Source organism: Scyliorhinus canicula, chromosome 18, assembly GCF_902713615.1.
Source record: "Scyliorhinus canicula chromosome 18, sScyCan1.1, whole genome shotgun sequence".
In the NCBI taxonomy this organism is placed as follows: domain Eukaryota; kingdom Metazoa; phylum Chordata; class Chondrichthyes; order Carcharhiniformes; family Scyliorhinidae; genus Scyliorhinus; species Scyliorhinus canicula.
This window is the reverse complement of record NC_052163.1, coordinates 50,688,693-50,705,051: the sequence shown is the minus strand read 5'-3', so window position 1 is coordinate 50,705,051 and position 16,359 is coordinate 50,688,693. Positions and strand designations below refer to the sequence as shown.

Sequence of the window (16,359 nt, the reverse complement as noted above, 5' to 3'; positions counted from 1 at the left end):
CGCCATCACTTTTCTAATTGGGCCCACAATTCCTAGCACCGGCCCTGGCAACGATGGAGAACTGCCTCAGAAAAGTTCATTATGTTAATTAATGAAAACATCAATCAACATGAGAGTCTCTCTTCTGCTCCAGGGTGTCTTTATGCTGATTTGTTACTTTGTTGCTGTACAATTCCATTCTCAAAGCTTAGCTCGTGACCAGGAGATGTCAGATGACTTACATCTGAAACAGAATGGAATCAGGATCATGAGCTGGAGTTTTAAAACAACGTTGAAGGATAATTACAACTTTGATTAATAGGTGCAGCTTTGACAGAATTAAGTTCTGCTGCTGTTCTTTTCACGAGAAGAGCGAAAGTGGCTCGTGGGCCTGCAAAGCCCTGCCACCTGCAGAAGCACCCGACTGACTGCTGTGGTATTCCAGGGTCCAGGATTGCGGGTGGCCTCCATCCTGAACTCCAGAGGCAGCCTCGGTCATTGTTCAGATGAGTTCCGACATCTGCACGCCACGTTGTATGAGTGTGTTTCATGCTGGCGTCTTTTCCCACTGATAATCGTGCAGAATCTGATGTGAGTGGGGTTCGGGCCTTCCTCTGCATTCCATTAATGAGATGCAAATGAGGTTTACGCCATCCTGTGGTGGGTTTTACTACCTTCCCTGGTGAACACCAGCGGATGTTCCTATGGTAAATTCACACTGACGTGAAACCGATTTCTGCTCCTCCCAACATATTCTCTCACCCTGCCCGCCATCAAATACGTCAATGGGGGCTTGAGAGAATTACGCCCATAGTTTCTGTTTTGATTTTTTTTATTAGATATGTTATTTCCCACTTCTGATTAATTGGCCTATCCCACCACCCCTTCCTCCTACTCTATCATCTGCAAGTACATAAGAGCTCTATCCTTTCTCCAGCTCTATTTCCATTATACCTACCTCTTCACTGCTTATTATCGCTTCCAATCTGTCTTCAAGAGCGATATAATTACTCTGTAGCCTATCTTATGTCTGGTGTAAATAAAACAGTTGAAGTAACTACCAGAATCAGACCAGGGTTACTTAAGGTAAGATAGGTCACGTGACCAAAGAATGAAACAGATGCCTTATGATGGTATGATCCTTGGCCAGACCCCCAAGTTGTTGGTGAGGTCCGGTTAGGGACCAATAACTTGTTGTTTAAAGTCGAAAGTTTGAGATTCAAGACTTTTACAAAATGAAGAAAGCTGCACGATTCCAAACAAAACTGGACTTTACTGCGCAAGGTTAGAAAGATGAAACAACTTCCAACATCTAATACGCTAGTATTCAGGATAAGTGTGAAGTAAATTAATGAGTCAACTGTAGTCGAACACATCACATGATGCAATACATGACAAGTGCGACCAAAACAGGTTCCATTGATATTGCAATAACCCATTGAGACATCTATAACACTGAGTTAACAAAATTCACTGAAGATTCAAGTCTCTGAGGGTTTCCGATCTTCAAAGATTTTGCTTTGGGATTCTCTCCGAAGCTGATTCAAAGATAGCCCACCTCGGAGGATTTCAGTCTCGCCTTCCAAAATTTAATTTCCCTGGGTTCCCGTGGGCACTGCAATCTCAATTTACAAACAGAATTTCAGCTCTTCGGCTGTGCGAAGCTGAACACCACTGCCCCAACAGCCTGCAGCATGGAATCATAAATCTTCAGCTGCCTTCTTGGGCTTTCAGAGCTTGAAACCTGTTTCTCTGCTCCTCTCTTTCTTAACTTAATTGGGACCTCTTTCTGTCCCCTGTCTTTGTCCCAGACCTGGGATTTCCTTTTGGGACATCTCCCTGTTCCCCTCCCTTGTCCCCATCTTCTCGGACAGCTTCTTGTCCTTTTTCTCTTATCCCGTATCGGGTGCACTTGTGGTCGTGGCGCTTCATACTTGGTTACCTGACCTAGGTTTTCACACCTTTTTCTCTTTCCTCCAGCCAAAGGCATGCAGAATCTATCCTGGGCCCGAAGAATGTGAAGATGTTAAACTGCACGTGTGCAGCTAGCTCACAGCCTGAGCCTACGCGGGAGGGCCAAAGACGGCTGGAACTTAGAATTCCCGACCATGTTTGTGACAAGTAGGTAAGAATGAGCTTCATAACAGTGTGGCAATCTTTAATACAACACTGAGCAAAACTACTAAGGATGTGACAAGGCACATTGATGAAGGTCGGGCAGTGGATGTGGTGTACATGGATTTCAGTAAGGCAATTGATAAGGCTCATTCAGAAAGTTGGGGGGCATGGGATACAGGGAAATTTGGCTGCCTGGATACAGAATTGGCTGGCCGAAAGAAAACAGCGAGTGGTAGTGGATGGAAAGTATTCCGCCTGGAGGTCTGTGACCAGTGGTGTCCCGCAGCGATCTGTTCTGGGACCTCTGCTCTTTGTGGTTTTTATAAATGACTTGGATGAGGAAGTGGAAGGGTGGGTTAGTAAGTCTGCCGATGACACGAAGGTTGGTAGAGTTGTAGATAGTGTCAAGGGTTGTTACAGGTTACAACAGGACATTGACAGGATGCAGAGCTGGGCTGAGAAGTGGCAGATGGAGTTCAACCAAGATACATGTGAAATGATTCATCTTGGAAGTTCAAATTTGAATGCTGAATGCAGGGTTAAAGGCAGGATTCTTGGAAGTGTGGAGAAACAGAGGGATCTTGGGGTCCACGTACATAGATCCCTTGAAATTGCCACCCAGGTTGAAAAGGTTGATAAGAAGGCATATGGTGTGTTGGCTTTCATTAACAGGGGGATTGAGTTTCAAAGTTGCGAGGTTTTTGCTGCAGCTTAATAAAACCCTGTTTAGATCACACTTAGAATATTGTGTCCAGTTCTGGTTGCCTCATTATAGGAAGGATGTGGATGCTTTGGAGAGGGTGCAGAGGAGATTTACCAGGATGCTGCCTGGACTGGAAGGCATGTCGTATGAAGAAAGGTTGAGGGAGCTAGGGCTCTTCTCACTGGAGCGACGAAGGAAGAGAGGTGACTTTATAGAGGTGTGCAAGGTGATGAGAGGCATGGATAGAGTGGATAGCCAGAGACTTTTCCCAGGGTGGAAATGGCTGTCACAAGGGGACATAATTTTAAGGTGATTGAAGGAAGGTATAGGGGAGATGTCAGAGGTAGGTTCTTTGCACAGAGAGTGGTGGGTGCGTGGAATGCACTGCCAGCAGAGGTAGTGGAGTCAGAGTCATTCGTGACATTTAAGCGACTCTTGGACAGGCACATGGAAAGCAGTAAATTGAAGGGGTGTAGGTTAGGTTAATATTAGATTCAGATAAATGGTCGGCACAACATCATGGGTCAAAGGGCCTGTTCTGTACTGTACTTCTATGTTCTATGTTCAAATATGCATTTTAGAAAGTCTAATGCAGGTAGGGAATATATAGTGAATGGTAGAACCCTCAAGAGTATTGACAGTCAGAGAGATCTAGGTGTACAGATCCACAGGTCATTGAAAGGGGCAACACAGGTGGAGATGGTAGTCATGAAGGCATACAGCATGCTTGCCTTCATTCGCCGGGACATTGAGAATACGAATTGGCAAGTCATGGCAGCTGTACAGAACTTTAGTTAGGCCACACTTGGAGTATAGTGTTCAATTCTGGTCCCCACACTACCAGAAGGATGTGGAGGCTTTAGAGAGGGTGCAGAAAAGATTTACCAGGATGGTGCCAGGTGAGGAGGGCATTAGCTATGAGGAACGGTTGTATAAACTCGGTTTATTCTCACTGGAACGACGAAGGTTGAGGGTCGACCTGATAGAGGTCTACAAAATTATGAGGGGCATAGACAGAGTAGATAGTTAGAGGCTTTTTCCAAAGGTAGAGGGGTCAATTACTAGGGGCATAGGTTTAAGGTGCGAGGGGTAAGGTTTAGAGGAGATGTACGAGGCACTGAGGGTAATGGGTGCCTGGAACTCGCTGCCGGAGGAGGTGGTGGAAGCAGGGACGATAGTGACATTTAAGGGGCATCTTGACAAATACATGAATAGGATGGGAATAGAGGGATACGGACCCAGGAAGTGTAGAAGATTTTAGTTTAGAGGGGTAGCATGGTCGGCACAGGCTTGGAGGGCCGAAGGGCCTGTTCCTGTGCTGTTCTTTTCTTTGTTCTTTGTTCTTTGTAATACCTACAGTGCAGAAGGAGGCCATTTGGTCCATTGAGTCTGCACTGAGGCTCTAAAAGAGCAGCCTACCTGAGCCCAAACCCCCGCCCAATCACCGTAACCCCACCTAACGTGCACCTTTGGACATGAAGGGGCATTTATGTGAGAAAAATATTTTATTGGAGGCATTTCCAAATATATACATAACAGATAACTAAAACCAATAGCAAACAGCCAAAACATCCTGACACTCCCCCAAAAATCTCCCCCCCCCCCCCCATTCTACCCACTGCCACCCCGACACCTACCGACCATTTTTTGACATTTAGCCCAGACCCCCCAGCCCAAACAGAAAAAGAGCTCACCCCCCACCCCGCTGACAACTCAATACTCCTTAAAGAAGTCAATTAACAGCATTCCACCTTGAGGTGAACCCTTCCTCTGCACCTCTGACGGCGAGCTTGATTTCCTCTAAGTGCAGGAACTCTGCCGAATCGCCCACCCATACCCCAGCACTCTGCGGCTCTGAGTCCTTCCAGCCCAACAAGATCCATCTCTGGGTTATCAGGGAGGCAAAGGCCTTGGCGGCCTCTCTCCTCACCTGCACTCCACATCTTCCAACACTCCAAATATTGCAACCTTTGGACTCAAAGCTACTGTTACCCCCCAAAATCTTTGTCATTATAACTGCAAATCCTGTCCAAAACTCCCCCAACCTATGGACATGGTTCGGCAGCCTCCCCACACACCACCCACACTTATCCTCCGCACCTTGAAAGAACTGACTCATCCTGCCCCTGTGAACCATTTTGAACTGGATGAGACTCAGTCTTGCACACAAAGAGGTTGCATTAATACTCCGCAAAGCCTCACTCCTTACTCCAGTACCCCAGCACAGCTCCTCCTCCCACTTACGTCTAACCTCCCGCATGGGTCACTCTCTCTCTTCAACAGTTGCCCACATATATCCGAGATCTTGCCCTATCCTACTTCCTCCTCTGACAGGAGGTTGTCCTGCAGCACTGGGGGTGACAGCACCAGAAACAAAAGCACCTCCTTTCTCATGAAGTCCCTAACCTGCAAATACTTGACTCATTCTCCTTCAACAACTGATATGATCCTCCAGTTCCTCCAGGCCTGCAAACTTCCATCCAACAAACAAATCCTTAAAGTATTCTACCGCCACCTGTCGTCACCCCCAGAACCTCGCATCCAACCCCGTCAGGGTAAACCTGTGATTGTTACAAATTGGCACCCACAGAGACGTGCCTTACATTCTAAAATGCTGCTGCACTGATTCCACATGTTCAATGCTGACACCACACCTGGACGGCGAGCATGGAAGAGGCACCAGCAATAGTGCCCTCAAACTGGTCCCTTTACATGAGGCCATCTCCATCCGCCTCCACACCGACTGTTCCTCCACCCTCCATTTCCTAACCATTGCAATGTTTACTGCCCAGTAATAGTTTTGCAATTCTACCCTCCTCCTGCCAATCCCTGTCCGAGGGCATCCTCCTAGCCCGCGGAGTCTTACTCACCCACATGAACGTCAAAATCATCCCACTAACCTTCCTAAAAAAAAGGACTTGGGCACAAAGATCAGGAGGTTACGAAACACAAACAAAAACTTTGGCAACACCATCATCTTTCCCACCTGGACCTGACCAGCCAACGACAATGGCAGCACATCCCACCTCTTAACGTCCACCTTCATTTCCTCCACCAACTGCGGCAAATTCAACTTATGCAGCCGGACCCAGCTCCTCACCACTTGTATCCCAAGGTAATGTAAACACGCCCACTAAGGGGCAATTTTAGCATGGCCAATTGTTCACATCTTTGGACTGTGGGAGGAAACTGCACATCTTTGGACTGTGGGAGGAAACTGGAGCACCTGAAGGAAACCCACGCAGACATGGAGGGAAAGTGCAAACTCCACACACACAGTACTCAAGGCTGGAATTGAACCCAGGTCCCTGGGCACTGTAAGGCAGCAATGCTAACCACTGTGCCACCATGCCAGCAAAGGCCAAACGTTTTCAATATTGCACCTTTGGGGAGAAAGAGACACAACCTGTCACTCAAGAGAGAATTATTTTGAACAATTTTGAATGTATTAATTACTTATATTTTCAATTCACTTTCATCAGGAAAGCAAATTCCACAATCTAGTTGCCTTACACCTAACATTTCCATTTACAGTTTGGACTTTGACACCTGCCTGATATCTACGTACAAAGCCCTCGGTAATGACACAAAATACAGGCCTCTCAATCTGACTGTGCAAAGAAACATACGGAACAACCGCTACAGATGGAGGCAGATAAAACATAAACAAGAAAAGATGAAAACAGATTACATCTAATCTATGTAAAAATATGAATGGGAAGCATGATCTCTTGCAGTGTTCTGTCTTGAGATAATAATTTATCTCAAACAGATGCTGCTGCTTTCCCTTCCTTGATTAGTTCAGGCAGTTTAGCGTCAGCACCTGGAGACAAGAGAGTCAATAGGATTGCTAAGTTCCTCCGCTGTGCTTTCGCCATCCAACTCTTCCATGACAAACGGGCTTTCTATGGTGTCTAGAGTTTCCTCGTAGACATTGTTCTTCTGAGAGTACAAGTCAAGGTGGTGCTCCACTGACCTCTCCAGTTGTTTCATGCAACTGATGGATGTCATTCCCTGTCTTTGTTCGTCATGGAGCCGCTTCCCTTGCTAATGAACCTGTTGCCTTTGTTTATCTCTTCTTACATGCCCCGAGCATTGCCTGTGTCATTAGACATCTAGATATCATGGCAAAGTTGCAACTATTAATCATTGGAATCTATTGGACTTTATTTTGAGCAATATTTAGTGGATTCTGAGTCTTCTCACTTGAATCTCTCTTAATGAGAGCGGACTGCTTGACTGCAATGATAAGTTCCATCAGTAACGTTAGTCTCAAATTAATCAGCATTGTTCTGTTTTTGCTTCCTGTTAATTGAGAATGCTATATTGTAAATGGCATCTCAAAGCATGGTCCATTTCACTCCTGCACTCTGTGGGAGAATACTGGAGAGCACCTGTTCAGTCGAGTCAAGGAACTGTTGGTTTTTAATCTTGATGTGGAGATGCTGGCGTTGGACTGGGGTGAGCACAGTAAGATGGCTTACAACACCAGGTTAAAGTCCAACAGGTTTGTTTCAAACACTAGCTTTCGGAGCACTGCTCCTTCCTCAGGTGAATGAACTTCATTCACCTGAGGAAGGAGCAGTGCTCTGAAAGCTAGTGTTTGAAACAAACCTGTTGGACTTTAACCTGGTGTTGTAAGACTTTTTACGGTTTTTAATCTGGCTAGGCAGTATGGCTGATGTTGACACAAGGACAGCATTTCTGCCTTAAACGACAAAGCTTCAGGGGTTGCATTCTAACCCTGATGAACACCAGGAAATGAATTGTATCACAGTCAGCTCTGTGGCGGCTGTGTGTGTCAAGAATGCTAGCCAGAGTCATGTCTGGTGATGTGACTCAGGTGATACCTGATCTTGGATGTCTTCAGCCCTTGGGGCTTGGCTTGTTCTGAAAGTAACGCAATGCTCATGGTAGCAGCAAAACTCAAGTAATCTTTGTCCATTTGTCATTTATCTTACCGTGATATTCTAGGCAGGAGGGTCATGCCACAGACACTGAAATCCCCTTGTCAGTCAAAATGTTCTGTCTTAAGGATTCTGTTGATAGCATTGTTGTGTTCTTTGCAGGAGTGGTCTTTTGCTTCTGTAGAGGAGAACAACATTGGAACATAGATATTCATGAGGTTAACTGGTCCTGTTTTTGTTGAGCGGCAGATGGAGTGAAACCATTCTGAACTATTTGTGAGCAGACTCTATCAGCGAGAGTGACGAGTTCCATACAGTGAAGTGTACACTGCTCCTCTGAACACTTCCTCTGCCATGTTTAACTCTAATGTTCTTCTTTCAGCGATCCCTTTCCGGCGAGCCTTGTTTCTTGCAGGTAAGTTATATCAATGTTCGGCCCTATGTCAATGTTCGGCATCTCAGGTATCACGTTGATCACAGCTGTTTTTGTGCCTGTTATTGACCAGATGCAATCCATCCATCAATCCCATGCGCATTGTCCTAACAGTTGATATTTGGGATATATGGGAAGTCCGTAGATGAGTTACTCGCCACAGAATTCCCAGTCTCTGATCTGTTCTTGTTGCCTCAGTATTTACATGGCTGGTCCAGTTGAGTTTCTGTTGAGTAGTGATCCCCAAGATGTTGACTGTGGGAAATCTGAAAATAATTATGACTTTAAGTGTCAAGGGAAAGTGATAGACTCTTTCTCAGGAGATAGTCAGTGTCTGACATTTGTGTGGCATGATCAGCTTGCACTTCTCAGTCTAAACCTGAATGATGTCCAGGTTTTGTTGCATGAAGTCAAAGCTTGCCTCATTAATGACAAAACATCGAATGGAGCTGAACGCTGTGCGACCATCAGCGGACATCCCCATCTTTGAACTTATGATGGAGGGAAGGTAATTGATGAAGCAGCTGAAGATGGTTGGGCTGTGGACACCATCCTGATATGATAAACTCATGCAACTTGAGGTCGGGGTGGTTGAAAGTGATAGAGATGCGGTCAGTCAATTCCCAAAGTATTTAATTTCAGCTGTAAGTTTGGATTTGCATTTGTTTTGATTGAATAAACAGACAAGCTCACACCAACATCATTTGAAGTTTGTGACTTGAAATGCATTACCTTATGGATTTGATTTGGGTGTTTTTCCAAACTTTTGCTGCAAGAATTCAAACATGTTGAATGACTCCGGTTCCATTTAGGTGTTTGAATGAATATTAATGAGGTGACATCATTTATTTAAATTCCATGCTGTCCATGGACATTTATAATTGGCCAGTTGGGAATTTTACATGGACCAGAGGAACTTCATGGAGCAGAGAAGCTGTTCATTGCAAATTAACCACAGAAATTTCAAATACATGCTTAGAAAGGGTCTTAGTCATTGACAAATATCTGAAGTAGGCATTCAGGGCTTATGGAAGGTCCTCATGCATTAATATCCGGGGGACATTGAACTGGGTTTGCGCCCCCCCCCCCCCCCCCCCCCCCCACCCCCAAACCCGGTCTCCAGTATTTGAATTGCTTTCCAACATTTTACTAATCAGGCTTATACATGAATAGTGGTCACTTGGTTAAGGTGACAAAAGGACTATAGTACTATGATTCTGAGAAATTCAGTATGATTCTGAGAGAGGAGAGAAAATAATAATAAACTTTATTGTCACAAATCGGCTTACATTAACACTGCAATGAAGTTACTGTGAAAAAAAATATCCAAATAATAAGCTTGAATGCAGGGGGAAATATGTGCCAATCGAGTCCTGGGCAGTGACTGTCTCTATTAAGAGAGAAGTCAACTATTACCCCTTGATTCAATCGCATTAACATCGCTGAATCCCCACTGTCAACTTCCTGGGAATTACCATTGACTAGAAACTGAACTGGACTAGCTATATAAATGCTGTGGCTACACGAGCAAGTCAGGAGCAGGGAATTATGTGACGAGTATCTCACCTCCTGACATCTCAAAACCTGTCCACCATCTACAAGGCACAAATCAGGAGCGTAATGGAATTTTTTTCCATTTGCATGGATGAGTGCATCTCCAACAGAACTCAGAAAGCTTGACACCATGCAGGCCAAAGTGGTTTGCTCGATTGGCACCCCATCCACCACCTTCTATTTTCACTCGCTCTGCCACCAATGCACAGTGGCAGTAGTGTGCTCCATATCTAAGCAATGCAGCAACTCACCAAATTTGCTTTGACAGCACTTTTCACAAACATGATCTCTACCACCTAGAAGGACAGGAACAGCAGATGCTTACGAACACGACCACCTGGATGCTCCCCCAAGTCAGATACCATCCTGACTTTCCTTCGCTGCCGCTGGATCAAAACCCTGGAACTTCCTTCCTAACAGCACTGTGGCTGTATCTCCACCACATGGTCCGTAGCAGTTCAAGAGTGCAGCTCACCACCACCTTCTCAACGGCAACTAGAGGTGGACAATCAACACAGGCCGAGACAGCAATGCCCACATCCCCATGAATTAATTTACAAAAGCATTTCAGAACCTTTAAGCAGTGTGTCAGTGATTCAGCATTCACAGACATCAGTGGGTTTTAAGTAAATATTTTATTTTTCTGCAATTATTATTATTTTTTTTTTTTATAAATTTAGATTAGCCAATTATTTTTTCTAATTAAGGGGCAATTTAGCGTGGCCAATCCACCTACTCTGCACATTTTTGGGTTGTGGGGGCGAAACCCACGCAGACACGGGGAGAATGTGCAAACTCCACACGGACAGTGTCCCAGAGCCGAGATCGAACCTGGGACCTCAGCGCCGTGAGGCGGTTATGCTAACCACTAGGCCACCGTGCTGCCCTGCAATTATTATTTTTAAGAATTGTATAAAGATAGGATATTTGGCAGATACAAGACTATTGAAATTGCCTGAGGTAAAAACCCCAGTCTCATTTACAATTCACACAATTAACCTTCTTCAACCTTTCAGGTGAAGCTGGGTAAGAGAGGGATTACTTTTTGTTCAAGTGTAACCTCAGGACCCAGACTAGAATGAAACACAGAAAGGATGTGCATTTGTACAGCACCTTGCACAATCTCAGTACATAGCATAATGCTCTTGAACCAATAAAATACTTCTGAAGTGTAGTCACTATTGTAATGTAGAGAAACAGGTTCCATAAACAGCAAGGACCAAATCATCTGAATTTTTTAATGGATGGTTTTTGATGGATAAAAATAGAACTCTCGAATTCTCCGAAATCTTTGGATCTTTTATGTCCATTTGAGAGGACTAACAGGACATCATAGAATTATCATAGAATTTACAGTGCAGAAGGAGGCCATTCGGCCCATCGAGTCTGCACCGGCTCTTGGAAAGAGCACCCTACCCAAGGTCAACACCTCCACCCTATCCCCATAACCCAGTAACCCCACCCAACACTAAGGGCAATTTTGGACACTAAGGGCAATTTATCATAGCCAATCCACCTAACCTGCACATCTTTGTGACTGTGGGATGAAACCGGAGCACCCGGAGGAAACCCACGCACACACGGGGAGGATGTGCAGACTCCGCACAGACAGTGACCCAAGCCGGAATCGAACCTGGGACCCTGGAGCTGTGAAGCTATTGTCCCGTGCTACCGTGCTGCCCGTCTAACATTCCCTCAAAAACTGTACCTTTGTGCTGCACTGCTTCATGTTCAAAGTGTCAGCCTGGATCACGTGCTCAAGAATTAGGAAGCAGAGCTTGAGCTCTCATCTATCTGTCTCTTGGGTAATTGTACTACCAGTGAGCTGAGACTGACAGCTAAACTTGAACAGTTAACACTTGAAAATTACGAGATGGGGTGAGAGGTCAGTGCAACACTCCCTTCAAAAGAAAATTGAAATTTGCAATTCTCCTGCTCCTTATGGTTCTTAGAAACATGTCAAAGCAGTCAGCATACAACAAATGGTGGCTTCGCCAATCATAGGCAATTGGGCCTCCATTTTGCAATGCCAGATCTGGCTGGGCCATTTTAAACACAATTAGGCCTTGTTTTCTTGTGTTAAAACTGTTCACTACTTCAGCATCATCCCATTGCAAAGAAGACCCGTGGCTTTTTATCTCTTTTACAAACCGTCATTCTGTCCCCTCCACATTTATCTCCAGAAAGAAGGGAAAGAATCTCGTGGACTTCATTACTGAGATCGAAACCATGTGATCAGCTGCCTCAACCTTGACCCTCCCTCCAACTCACCTACCATGCCAAACTTCCTTTACTGCTTTAGCCCCAAAGGTGCATTTTCCTCTAGTTTCTCTCCTATTTCTTCTCATGCCTACTGTGACTCATCATGCCCATGAAAACCACCATTCTATTCCTACTGATCACCCAACCTCACTGCGGACCATGTAAAATGATGTTATAAAATGGTTCTCTCTCTCTCTTTTCACCTGTTGTCCCACTTTCCATTAAATCTGCCATCATCATCTCTATCTCTTCTTCTAGTCCTTGCAAATTACTGTCCCTACTCTAACTTCGCTTTCTTTTCCAAACTCCCTCAACATGCAAAAATGTTGCACCCCCCTTACCCCCCCCCCCCATCCCCAAAATGGTACAAAAAGAGCTCTTATCAAAGTCACAAATTACCTTCTTTGTGACTGTGACAAAGGGAAACTTTCCCTCCTGGTCCTTCTCAACCTGTCAGCAGTTTTTGACATGATTGACCACATTATCCTCCTCCAACACCTAGAATCCCTACAGTGCAGAAGGAGGCCATTCGGCCCATCGGGTCTACACTATCCCTTGGAAAGAGCACTACTTTAGCCTGTGCCTCCACCCTATCCCCGAAACCCAGTAACCACACCTAACCTTTTGGAAACTAAGGGGAAATTTAACATGGCCAATCCACCTAACCTGCACATCTTTGGACTGTGTGAGGAAACCGGAACACCCAGAGGAAACCCATGCAGACACAAGGAAAAAGTGCGAACTTCATCCAGACAGTCACTCAGAGCCAGAATTAAACCCGAGCCTCTGGAGTTGTGAGGCAGCAGTGCTAACCACTGTGCCATTGTGCCACCTCTCTCCTGTCGTTCAACTGGGTGGGATTACTAGTTCCATTCTCACTATTCCATTATTCTCAACCTAATTGTCACCAGAAAATCATGATCAATGGCGTCTGTCCTGTTCCCACGCCTTTACCTCTGGTGTCTCCCAAGGATCTATCCTTGGCCTCTTTCCTCTTTCTCATCTATAATGCTGCCTCTCAGACTCACATGTACAGTGATGACACCCAGGTCTTCCTCACCGACACATCTCTTCACTCCTCCCACTGTTGTTAAATTATCAAACTGCTTATCCGACATCCAGTGCTGGATGAGCAGAAATTTCCTACAATTAAATATTGTGAACATGGAAGCCATTGCTTTTGGTCTCACTCCCAAACTCTGTTCCTCAGCTCCCAACTCAACCGTCTTCGTGGCAAGAGTTTGAGATTAAGCCAGGCAATTTTCAACCTTGGTATCTCACTTCATCTCAGGGTGAGCTGCTGATCTCACATTCTGACCTTGTATTCATTAAAACTGTCTGTTTCCACCTCTGTAGCATCACCTTCACCCCTCTCTCAGCTCATCTGCTACTGAAACCCTCATTTGTCCCTTTGTTATGTATAGATTTGACTGTGCAACTCCTAACTGTTGCCCCATTTTACCCTTCAAAACTCATCCAAAACTCTGCCTATGTCTCGACTTGCATGTTGCCCTATCTGCCCTGGGCTCACTGACCTACATTGGCTCCCAGTCCAAGCTACATTCCCATCCTTGTTTTCAAATTTCTCCATGGCCCCACCCTTCACTATTTCTGTAATCTCAACCTGTCCCACAACTCTGCAAGAAATCTGCACTACTCTAATTCTGGTCTCTTTTGCATTCCCAATTTCGATAGCTCCACCACTGATGGCCGTACCTTCAATTGCTTCCGCCCAAAATTCTGGAATTTCCTCCGTACATCTCTCCGCCCCGTTACCTTGCTTTAAGATACTTGTTAAAACCTATCTCCTTGACAAAACCTTCTGGTCACCTGACCTAATTTCCTCAAGTGGCTCAGTGTCATAGTTTGTTTTATGGTCTGTGAAATGCTTTGCGATGTATCATGATGTTAATGGTGCAATATAAATACAAGTTGTTGCCACAGGAGTAATGAGATGAGCTACCCTTGAACTTGGTCTTGGTGGTATTAGCTTCTGGCAGAATGTTGGCCATTGAGAGAGCCTCTAGTTCCATGAACTTATTAATGCCACCTGAATAACTACACCAGAAAGATCAGGCAATATTTTAATGCCTCAGGGCTTTTGCCATCAAGCTTGTAACTGAGCGAGAGTTTTACTAACTGAAGCAGGCTGATGCCAGTGTGGATGCCGAGATCTGTTGAAAATCCCCCAATAAATTAGCTGAATAATAAGGCATAACTTTGGAAGAAGTATCAAAATGTCAGTGGGCATTTTGCCGAGATGGTTTCAGTGTTCTTCTGGTGCTGAGGGCCTGGATAGCTCAGTTGGTAGACCACCAGACTTTTAATCTGAGGTTCCAGTGTTCAAGTCCCTGTTCAGGCGATCATTTACGGGCAGCACGGTAGCATGGTGGTTAGCATAAATGCTTCACAGCTCCAGGGTCCCAGGTTCGATTCTCGGCTGGGTCACTGTCTGTGCGGAGTCTGCACGTCCTCCCCGTGTGTGCGTGGGTTTCCTCTGGGTGCTCCGGTTTCCTCCCACAGTCCAAAGATGTGCAGGTTAGGTGGATTGGCCATGCTAAATTGCCCTTAGTGTCCAAAATTGCCCTTAGTGTTGGGTAGGGTTACTGTGTTATGGGGATAGGGTGGAGGTGTGGGCTTGGATAGGGTGCTCTTTCCAAGAGCCGGTGCAGACTCGATGGGCCGAATGGCCTCCTTCTGCACTGTAACTTCTATGAACCCAGAGATAAGCAAAATGATCTCAAGGCTCCCAGCACTAAACTAGAAATTAGAATAAATGCTGTCCAAAAAAAATGTTACTGGCTGATGCTCATCTGAATGACTGAGATTAAAGTTGTTCCTTTCTTGGATATGGTGAAAGATAAGGTGCAACTTTATTTGTTCCTAGGAGGAGTCTATCAGGCTTGATAAATGTACCAGGTTTCTCCTGTCATCTGGCATAAAGTACACTTCCCACCACATAAAATATTGTAAAAATCAGAATGGGAAGGAAGGATTTTCTGTGCAAATTACACCAGATTTAATATCACAACTGATCTGCCAATAAAGTATTGACAAAGAGAGAACTCTAGCATGGAAGCTGACAACAGGGGATTGCCTGCTCCTCAGGAGTGCACTAGCCCTAGTTAAAATTCAGTTTGGTATGTAAATCACAAAATAGTATGCCTATTTCTCACTCTCATTCTAATGCACCAACTCCACATCCCCAAAGCTCAGTAGCACAGTGATAGTTTGTCAGATCCAGGATAATAACTACAGCCTACATCACACAGAATTTAGTGCATGTCATTTCATAAGCAAGTCTGATTGCTAGGCCTGGCAATATTGATGGCCAGTATATCTAATATTTGCTCAATTAAATTATACTTTACCATTCATCAGCAACTGAACTGGTCTAACGATATCAATACCGTGGCTATAAGAGCGTTGGCAGTGGAGGGAATAAATATTTGTGAAAGGGATTCCAATCAAATGTGCTGCTTTGTTCTGAATGGTGTTGAGTTTCTTGAGTGATTTTGCTGCTGCACTCATCCAGGAAAGAGGAGAGTATTCTATCAAACTCCTGACTTGCGTTTTGTAGTGATGTACAGGCTTTAGGGAGTCAGGAGATGAGTCACTCACCACAATATTCTCAGCTTCTGACCTGCTCTCGTAGTATTTATATGGCCTGTCCAATTCAGTTTCTGGTCAATGGTAACTCCCAGAATGTTGATAGTGGGGGGGTTCAATGATGGTAATGCCAATGAATGTCAAGGGGCGATAGTTGGATTCTCTCTTGTTGGTGATGGTCATTGCTTTGCACTTGTGTGGCGCAAATGTTACTTGTCAGCCCAAGCCTGGATATTGTCCCAGTCACGCTGCGTTTGGACAAGGATGCCTTATGCCTGCAGTGAGTATATATATAATCTGTCCAGAAAGCATGAGGGGATTTTAGCTTAGCTGTTTTCAGAAGACAAGCAACAGTATAACTTAAAACTACAATGAAACCGTTTATAAAGCTTCAAATCAACATTGATTTTGCTGTCTAGACTTTCACACCTCTGATGCCAATTTGAATCAATTTGTCCGCTTAACCCATATCACCACAATTTGCAACAGTCGTTTCTATGGCTTCTAATGATCAAAGCCATGGGTGCATGTTATTTATGGACAAATGAGCAAAATTGTGAAATAAGTAACTGAGTAATAAAGTATGACATTTGAGTGATTCAGTCACAATAGAACATACTGAACCTGTTGATTTATCTTGAGACATTTAAGTATTCATCAGTTGTAACATCAATATGACATCATTTTTGCCCAGAGAATCATCCCCCCCCTATTCCAATATTTGCTATTAAATGAAAGGTACTGTGCAGTACTTAATGCCAGATAACAAAACTAACATTATGTTTTCATCCTAG

General features: G+C 44.7%; 1 protein-coding gene and 1 non-coding gene across 10 annotated transcripts in view; one reads left to right on the top strand and one right to left on the bottom strand.

The window, feature by feature from the left end:
- The window catches only part of LOC119953745 (protein shisa-6-like), a 687,534-nt gene that overhangs the window by 363,246 nt on the left and 307,929 nt on the right, over window positions 1-16,359 (bottom strand). The gene's annotated exons all lie outside the window — the stretch shown is intronic.
- trnak-uuu lies at window positions 14,246-14,318 on the top strand. Its single transcript has one exon. It is a non-coding gene; the product is annotated as a tRNA-Lys (tRNA).